At 37.9% G+C, this 8,783-nt stretch overlaps 1 long non-coding RNA gene across 1 annotated transcript; it reads left to right on the top strand.

Moving 5' to 3' along the window:
- The first annotated feature begins 236 nt into the window (after window positions 1-236).
- On the top strand, window positions 237-1,071 carry LOC310898670. Its single transcript, XR_014583520.1, has 2 exons — window positions 237-360; window positions 709-1,071. It is a non-coding gene; the product is annotated as an uncharacterized lncRNA (long non-coding RNA).
- The last annotated feature ends 7,712 nt before the right edge of the window (window positions 1,072-8,783 follow it).

Raw genomic sequence — 8,783 nt, 5'->3', positions numbered from 1 at the left:
ACAGAAACAGGCAGGCATAAAATTCATTACTGAAAAAAAAGCTAGCACACCACATCCACGCACGCTATCACTCTCCAAAATGTTTCCCACTCATGCAGCCAAGAGACATAGAATATACTGGGTGGTAAAGGAGGTTTTTCCTTCTTTTGTGTATTTTTGGAAAAGGTTGCTTTCTCACATTCCCTGTGTGCCTAAACGAAAGAGTTTGAGTTCAGAAGGAGTGGAGGATTTTGCCAATTTGGCATAAATTTCAAAGTGGATTAGCCTTTCCAGAAAAGTTCTGGTATGCACGGATGTAGCTGTGCCTTTCAACCTTTTGCTTCGGGTTAGAATTGGATCTGTTGGAATATGATAATAGAGGTATAATTTCTGTTATAACACCATCGGTGCCATCTGAAATTACTACTCAGGCTGCATATCCAGTAGGGATCCAATTACCCGATTGTTCATGCAAAGTGTTTTGTTAGACTCACTCCTCCCTCCTGGTAATGATGATGTAGCTCTTTTTATCTGGAGCAATTGCTGCTGTTAACTGCATGACTGGCAAATGCTTAGGCTCTGCTGTCCCCTCCTGCAAGGAGAAGCCTGGGGTTGGGAAGCAGGCTAGAAAAGAAGCTAGCAGCATTTGCACTCAGTAACAAGTCCTATTGCTAAAGAGGTTTACTGACTCCAAATTACTGATCACTAAAGCACTTTTATACCCAATAGGATCATCGGAGACCTCCTGTAGAGAAAAATGCCAGCACACAGCAGATGGGAGGAAATGAGGCTGTGAAGGAGGCCACAGAGTCCGAAGTTGGGAGAGGGGAGTGGAGAAGGAGTGTGGAGAGTGGAACAAAGCTCTGGGTGAAGAATTCATGCCTGTGGGTTTGCTGGGGGACACAGACACAAGCAGGCCCCCGAAAGAAGCTGGGAACTCAGTTCAGGGTCTGCTTCCATAGGACAGTATTGTCTCACCTAAACCTCTTTCAAAAAATTTGCTTTCATGGAACATAGAGAAGGGAAATTGTATACTGTGTACACCTCAGGAAATTAAAAAGAAAAAAAGAACAACAAAAACAAGAAGATAAGTTCACTGAGAAAACCCTCGCTCATGACCTATTCCTGATCCAGGTGGGACCATAATCTGCAAAGGATGCCTGGGAGACACTCTTAGTGCAAATATGAAAAGTGTAATATGACCATCAATTGCATTTCCTGAAATGCAGAATTACTAGCCCTGGGATAGTTGTGAACTAGTTCATATGGTGCAGATAATAGCATCTTGGCACTCTGACACTCCTGAGTGTCAAAATGCCCCAGCATGCACTTTGCCTTTTTAAGTTAAAGGTCTTATTATTCAGAGTAATCAAAAGTTCCTCTCTTGCAATGACATAGTTTATTTTAAATACAAGAGACTTAAAATTAGAAGAGCACATTATCTTTTTTATTATCCTTCCCTGGCTATCTGTAACTTCTGTTTTATTTTGATAAAAATGATTGGGATGTAAATACATTATGCAACTGTATATGTCACTTCCCAGTTACGGCATGTGAATGTAGAGCATTATATCTGAAGATGATTCCAATCATGAGATGAAATATTCATAACATGTTCCTCAATATTGCCATGTTCAAGTTGTCTGAATTGCTGGAAAAATAAATGTCATATCTGTATATGACTGCAATGGTTTTTCTCTTACTTTATCACAAAGATAAGTAAGATAGACCCATAGACTGATAGAACTTTCACTATAAAGTATTTGAAAATATGGGATAATCCATCTTTACATTATTTGCTGAAATGTTATACAGTAAGGCATTTCTTTCTCTTCCAGTTGTTGTACTTTTCCTGGTTTTCTATTCTTTTCATGTACTTCTAATACATTAAATAGAATGTTATGGATTGAAAAATAAAGGTCTCTGTTATGGATGAATTATTTTTTTCCATCAAGTTGTCTGAAGGTTAGACAGTCAACACCTACAAATTACACAGATGTGTCATATTCCTAAATGAATTGTATTATGCTGGCACACCTATGAATACTAAAAGAGATCTGCCACAAATCTCAGTATAAAATGCGCCTCTCTAATTTGTCTGGGTGTATACTGAATACAAGAATATTCTGCCACTCTAAAAGGCAACAACATGTTGGGGGTGATGTTCTTTAGCAATTAGTTGTATTTGGTCTCCATTATTTATCTGTTTGATGAATTAACAGCTCTTTCCAAAAATGCAAAGAAATGAATAACTGTGAATCGGCGACATTATTATACTGCTTTCTTATCAAAAGCCATCCCCATGCATGCTGTATGAAACAAGGAGTGAGGGAGGAACATTCTAGAAAGAACAAGGAAGAGTGAGTCTACTGCCTGGTTTGAAAACAACTGTTACCTCAAACATAACATGCTGATGAATGCTCTTAAAATGTCCCCTTAAAATGCCATCCCCTATCAATTTCAGTGAAGGTGGTGGAAAGGAGATAATTAGTTGCCACTTTATAGCAGCAACAAATGATAACACATTGTGCAAGAAAAACAACTCTGCAACTGTTGATTGAGGAGCCAAGGCATGTGGTGGAGTGTTGATCAGCCACGACTGCAATGGGGACAAAGGCAAGAGATGATCTTAGCAGTTTTTCCTAAAAGCCTGATGAAAGCAATGTTGGGAAAGGTTAACACCAACACCAAGGACTTTGCTAGCTGGGACTGATTTAGAAGAGGAAATATATGGGAATTCTGAGGTGTATGAACTAGTGAGTGCAGCGTTCAGACACTTCTTCTGACTATGTGGGAAGATAAGATTAAGATGGAGTAAAAAAAATATTTTAAGGTTATTTCCTAGGACAGGTGGATAGTGGAACACTTGGAAGTGGCACAGTTTTAAGGATATTTAGAAGAGAGATTGTGGAAATTGACCAAGCAGAGAAAAACTGATGCTTAGCCAGGGTAGGAGGAATATAGATACAGATAAAACTGTTATTCAGTGTCTAGCATAACCGTGCCCAAACCTTTGGGCACTACCATTATGCAAAAAAACAAGTAGCAATAATAGCTTACCATAGAACTCATCATATGATAAAATGTTACTTTTAAAAACATGATGCCATTATGGCTAGGGTTTCTTCTAATATGTATTTATTTCAGGACGTTATACATTTATTTGTTCATTTTAGATGATTTTAACTTACTAATTTAGTATTTGTCATGCTACGAAATGCCCTACTATTTCATATTTATTACTGAAAGCTTAACCTAAGGTGTCACGAGTCATAATTTTGTCGTGGACTCAGTGAGAAGTGGATTCTATTTCCAACATTAAGCTCCAATGACAGTGCAGTAGTAAAATAATTAGAATGTATACATGAAAGCTGAGATAAAATGGTACCCAGCGGGCCAGTGCTAATGCATATGGTAGTATAGTAGAAATACATAAAGAAAGATTATACACTAGATAGTCCAAAGAGATTCTAGGCAATCTACCATGAACAAGAATCATAATTGCCATAAACCATAGCAAAATGTGCACCTAGTCAGAGGTCACTTCAAAGCACAAAGAGGACAAGCATAATGAAGTGTGGTCAAATCATAGAACCCACTGTGAAGGGCTTCGATTAGGGCACCTGCTAATTCCTTAATCTTTAATTGTGCATGTGTAAGGTGTATTCTCTGCCAAGACAATTCAAAGTTGCATTTTCTTCCGTGTGAATGTGTGAATCAATATTAGTGATTGAGTAAGACAAGCTCATCTGTTCACTCTGTCTTGAAACATGACTTATGTGGTGAGACCACATCTAGTGGGAGGGCAACTGAAATACTTATAGCCAAATGAGTGAGAGCTTGCCAAACAGGTTTTCTGATCTGTAACAAAAGCATCTGGACAAGTGTTAGTGCTAAAATTGTCATTTAGTCTGAGATCAGAGAGGTCTGCATTTACCATAGCTTCTGCTGTTTTGTTTGCCTCAACTGAGTTAAGTGAAAATCGTCTGTGTCCATATGTCTTCTTATTGAGGAACCATGGAAGCAAGAGTTTCACGTTGTAAGAGAAACATTTCTAGACACCTGCAGTTTGCTGCTTACATATTTTGAGGAGAAAGGAGGCTGTCATACAAGGCTTTGAGTTAGTGTTTTTGTGCCGGTTTACGCGGCTGGTATTTCCTGCTCTTACTCAAGCTGATTTCTATTCAACACTGTTTCCTTCAGTACTCTCTGTTCCACAGACAAAAATGCAACCTTACAGAGCAAAGGCTTAGCCAGCCTCTGAACTGATCCTGTAACCACTTCGGGTTCTTAGATTTCACACTTATTTACTCTTGGCGGATGGATGCTGCTCACACTTTGCTTTGGTAAATCCAAGCTGTGCTCTGAGTTACATAAAGAGAGAACATAGAGGCATTCCCCCAAAACCAAGAGAAAGGAGTGTCAGTCAGAAACCAACAGTGTATGGGCAAGAGAAGAGTTAAAAAGCTTCATTAGACATGGTAGATTATGTATTAGCACAGCATATAAAAGTTATATTTATTGGTATTTTTTTGTTCATTTCTTTTACATCTGTAAGGTCATCTGCTTGAATCAGCAAGTGGAAGAATCTGTCCTCTGAAGGCAATCTCTCTACCACTGGTGCTTCTGTAGTTTCTTTTTTTTTTTTTCTTTTTTTTTTTTGCTTATAAAAGAAGAAGACATGACTGATGATTGTGAATTAAATGTAACCCAGTGAGCTGTCAGTGACAGATATGCATTACGTGCACTAGTACTAGTCCAGATGTCATTGCTACACTCTAGTATTCTCCCTTCAGCAGCTTACAGCCCATAATTAAAGTTTAACTTTCTTTTTAACGCTTTCAGATCCCAAAGACCCACTTTATTACAGCTACTTATTTGAGAAGAAAGAGAGTGCAGTGACATGCTCATAAGCATGCAAGAATTTTGGAAAAAAAAATGTTCTTAACAAATGGAAACAGTAATTTTGATGAGTATAACAAAAAAGGAAAATAACGCCACTTCCTAAGACATGATAGATTGTCATTTGTTTTGTTTTCAGAATGTTTATGTGGTGAAAATCTAAGAGTAATCTATAGCCACAAGCACTATACTGGCTGCATCCTCCTCGTCTTTAGCAGCTTCTTTTTCACTTTTTTTCTTTACCCAGTTTCTTTATTCTATAGCATTAACCCTTATGTTTCCCAAATTGCACACAGGGTTTTAACAACATGACTCCCACTGACTTTAATGAATCTTGATGCTGAAGATTATGTAGTTGACTGATGGCTGTAGTCTACATGTACGGTATGCAGTCACAGATCATTACACTGTCTTGTCTCTCTTGCGAGCCATAAGCAGTAGCTATAGTCTCTAGGCAATCAACTTAATTTGCAATGGGTTTAACACAAAATATCATGAAATTGAAAAGAAGCATTATACCCATGCTGAAAGGAGAAAGTTTGACTTCATACTCTCTGATCAGAGCAACCCTCCCTTCATTCAAGGAAAACAGTACATTTTGTTTGCTTTTTGTTGAGGAAAAGGTCTGAACTATTGGCCAGTTCAGCTCCCTAGGTCACCAGAACACTCCCCTTTCTGTGACTGCTTACTGACGTTTGCCTGGCTAAATGATTTCAATTGCAATCTAATTCAACTATAGACTAAAGAGAAATTTCATTGGAGTTGTGTGGGTCCTGTCAAAAATGGAAAGGAAACTGGTGTCAAACATTTTGTCTGCCTGCCTCTGCTGTCACCTTGGAGAATAATGGAGCTATGCAACAGGTACATCTGGAAAACAACCCTGAATTCTCAGACAGACAAAAAAAGTCCTGGCACATGTGACTCTCCTGGGACTTTGGGAGAGCACCACACAAAAAATGATGATCGTTCCTTTTCTCTTTCCTTCATGTGGCCTAGTTTTTTTCTGCCATGGTCTTGAAAAGAAAGTCTGGCTGGCAGCAGTACTGTTCTCTTGTCTTCTTTGTTCTCCAAGGAAACAGCTTGTGACAGGAGAGGCAAAGTTTCAAGTAATGAATGAGTGCTGCAGTCATTTAGGGTTGGTGCATTAAATGCATAGGATGAAGCCAGAACAAGTGTCCCGCTTGACACTGTTGCCTTGACTTCACTAACTGACTTCAGTAAAAGCACCTGCAGATTTGTGTGGTGCTGGTAGATTAGAATAGAGAATCATTTTTTTTTATTTGCCCTTCTTTTTGCCCCACTTTTCTCAAATAATTTATTATCTTTCTTGAGATTATAGTTGAAGTCTTTTGCTTTTGACTCAGTCTCAAATTAGCTTCACCCATAGAAATGAAACCTGAAGTGTAATAGAAAGTATGTTTTACTTGTAAGGTAACATTCATTTATTTCATTTTTAAATAACTATTGTAAAGAAGATAGCAAAGCATTGTTATTATTGCTTCTAATGAATGATTTGTGCAAAGTATATGTTTCTGTTGTAAGAAACAGAAAGATCTGTGACTGGGACATTTTACGGAATCTGTTGCAAGGATGTGGCTTTGGATTCAGCCATTGCAATTCTGCTAAAGATCATCCAAAATGCATTTAACATGAATTAATATGTTATTATTTGCCATAATACAGAATTTTTCAGACAAGAAATAATGAGTTAAAAAAAATCCTATCTGTTTGTAATTTAAAAGGACATGTAGGTAGTAAATATACTATGGTCTTATCCTCAATGCACATAAAATGCCAATTCATCTGTTTTGTATACAAACGATGAGTTAATGATTATAATAAGCTGCTAATGAGAATGTGATTAAACTTTGTTAATGTAAGTAGTATTGTGTAGTTAATTGGATGTTGTTTAATCATGAAAAAACATCTAGATACCTTCGCACAAAAAAGGAAGTATTTGCAGTCATGTACAGGTATGGCATGTATATATGTCCAACCTTACCACATTTTAAAGCATTTTTCAGCCAAGAGAGTGCATCAGACATCCCTGTGATAGGCAAGTTCAATTACACACACACACATACAAACACACTTTAAAAATTGGAAATAATGTGCAGTGTAAAGAACTGGAGTTCACACAGGAAGTCTGTGATGGAGAAACAACCTGAAACCAGCTCTCCTGGATCTCTGGCTGGAGCTTTAGTCTCCTTAAGAACCTTTTAGTCTGGGAAATGCCCAGAATTATTCATGAAATTGTAATATTTCTAAATCTACAAATTGGGTTTAGTACTTGCACAGTGTAATTTTTCCAGCTGTTATAAAAAATGTCTTATTCAAAATTATTGAAGAAACATAAGAAGAAAATTGTTACCAATAAGTAGCGGTTGAGATTGATCATGGGCTTATAAGAGATTGATCAGAAAATGAGTGAGTCTCTTCTATCCAATACCTTGTCCGTTCCTTACACTGCACATCATTTCCAATTTTTGAAGTGTGTTTATGTGTATTTCCCTGGATTGCTTTTAGAAAAAAAGAGAAAGAAAGAAAGAAAGAAAGAAAGAAAGAAAGAAAGAAAGAAAGAAAGAAAGAAAGAAAGAAAGAAAGAAAGAAAGAAAGAAAGAAAGAAAGAAAGAAAGAAGGAAAGAAGGAAAGAAAGAAAGAAAGAGGAAGAGAGAAAGAGAGGAAGAGAGAAAGAGAGAAAGAGAGAAAGAGAGAAAGAGAGAAAGAGAGAAAGAAAGAGGAAGGAAGGAAGGAAGGAAGGAAGGAAGGAAGGAAGGAAGGAAGGAAGGAAGGAAGGAAGGAAGGAAGGAAGGAAGGAAGGAAGAGAAAGAAAGAGAAAGAAAGAGAAAGAAAGAGAAAGAAAGAAAGAATTTAAAAAGACCAAAATAACAACATTGATTTTAAGATTATCTAGAAAATCTTTCTGTTAAGTTGGTTTAAATGAATGCTTTGGTCAATATACTTGCATCAAGAACTACTTTGCTGGACATCACTCCTTCATCTTTTGTATCTGTATTCTCACATATGTGCTCCAGTCATTTGGCTGCCTTGAGCATTGCTGGTCTATGGTATTCTCTGATGTCTACACAGAAGTCTACCTAGTGCTCAAAAGTAGCCTTTCACTACAAGAAGTAGAGCCAGAACTCCTTTTTAAATCTGATGTGTCACTATCCCTGTATCTGTCCAGGCTCTGTTACTGTGGGCTTTGCAAAAGGACACTTTGCCTCCTCCTGAGGTATATTGTTGTAACTCCTGCTGTTGCATAAATACCTTAGCACCTTAAGCCTGGTGCTCGCTTATAATTTTTACTTCTCCAGATACCCACTCCAGTTTCTCTGGCAAGCCCCATGCTGCATCATTGTGAGCTGTCTCAAGAGGTATCTGAAGGGCAAGCGCAGAATCTGAAAAGCTACCGAAAATTAGAAAATTTCATCTTGTCTGCCAGCCTGGGCGTTTTCTTACAGTGTCATTGTTCTCACAGTCCTTAAAAAGATCATCAGAAAACATATGGTATAAGACAAACTCAGCTCTTTCAGACTCAGCCTGTCTGTTTGTAGTTTAATATTCTATTGTCAGCATTTCCTAAGAAGTTGCTTCAGTTTGAGTTCATGTTCCCAGTTTACTTCAACCACCCAATCTCCTATAACAACCATGTCATAAGCTATACTCTTTACATCTAGAAGTCCAGTTTCAGTCCATGTCAGGCCTAGGCTGATGCCTGCATGCCCAAAATACCTGCCAATAGCTGTGGCAAAGATTGTCAAGAAGCTAGATGGATCGCTAGCTTAACATGCCAGAATCTGTTCTTGATGTCGCAAGCAGTTTGACCATGAATAAATCACAGTAGCATGTCTCCAGTTGGTAGCAATGGATACTGACTTCTTCCAAGTGCTCTGCTCAGT

This window comes from Anser anser (assembly GCF_964211835.1).
Source record: "Anser anser genome assembly, chromosome: 4".
In the NCBI taxonomy this organism is placed as follows: domain Eukaryota; kingdom Metazoa; phylum Chordata; class Aves; order Anseriformes; family Anatidae; genus Anser; species Anser anser.
The sequence above is the reverse complement of the archived record's forward strand: the minus strand, read 5'-3'. Positions and strand labels throughout refer to the sequence as shown.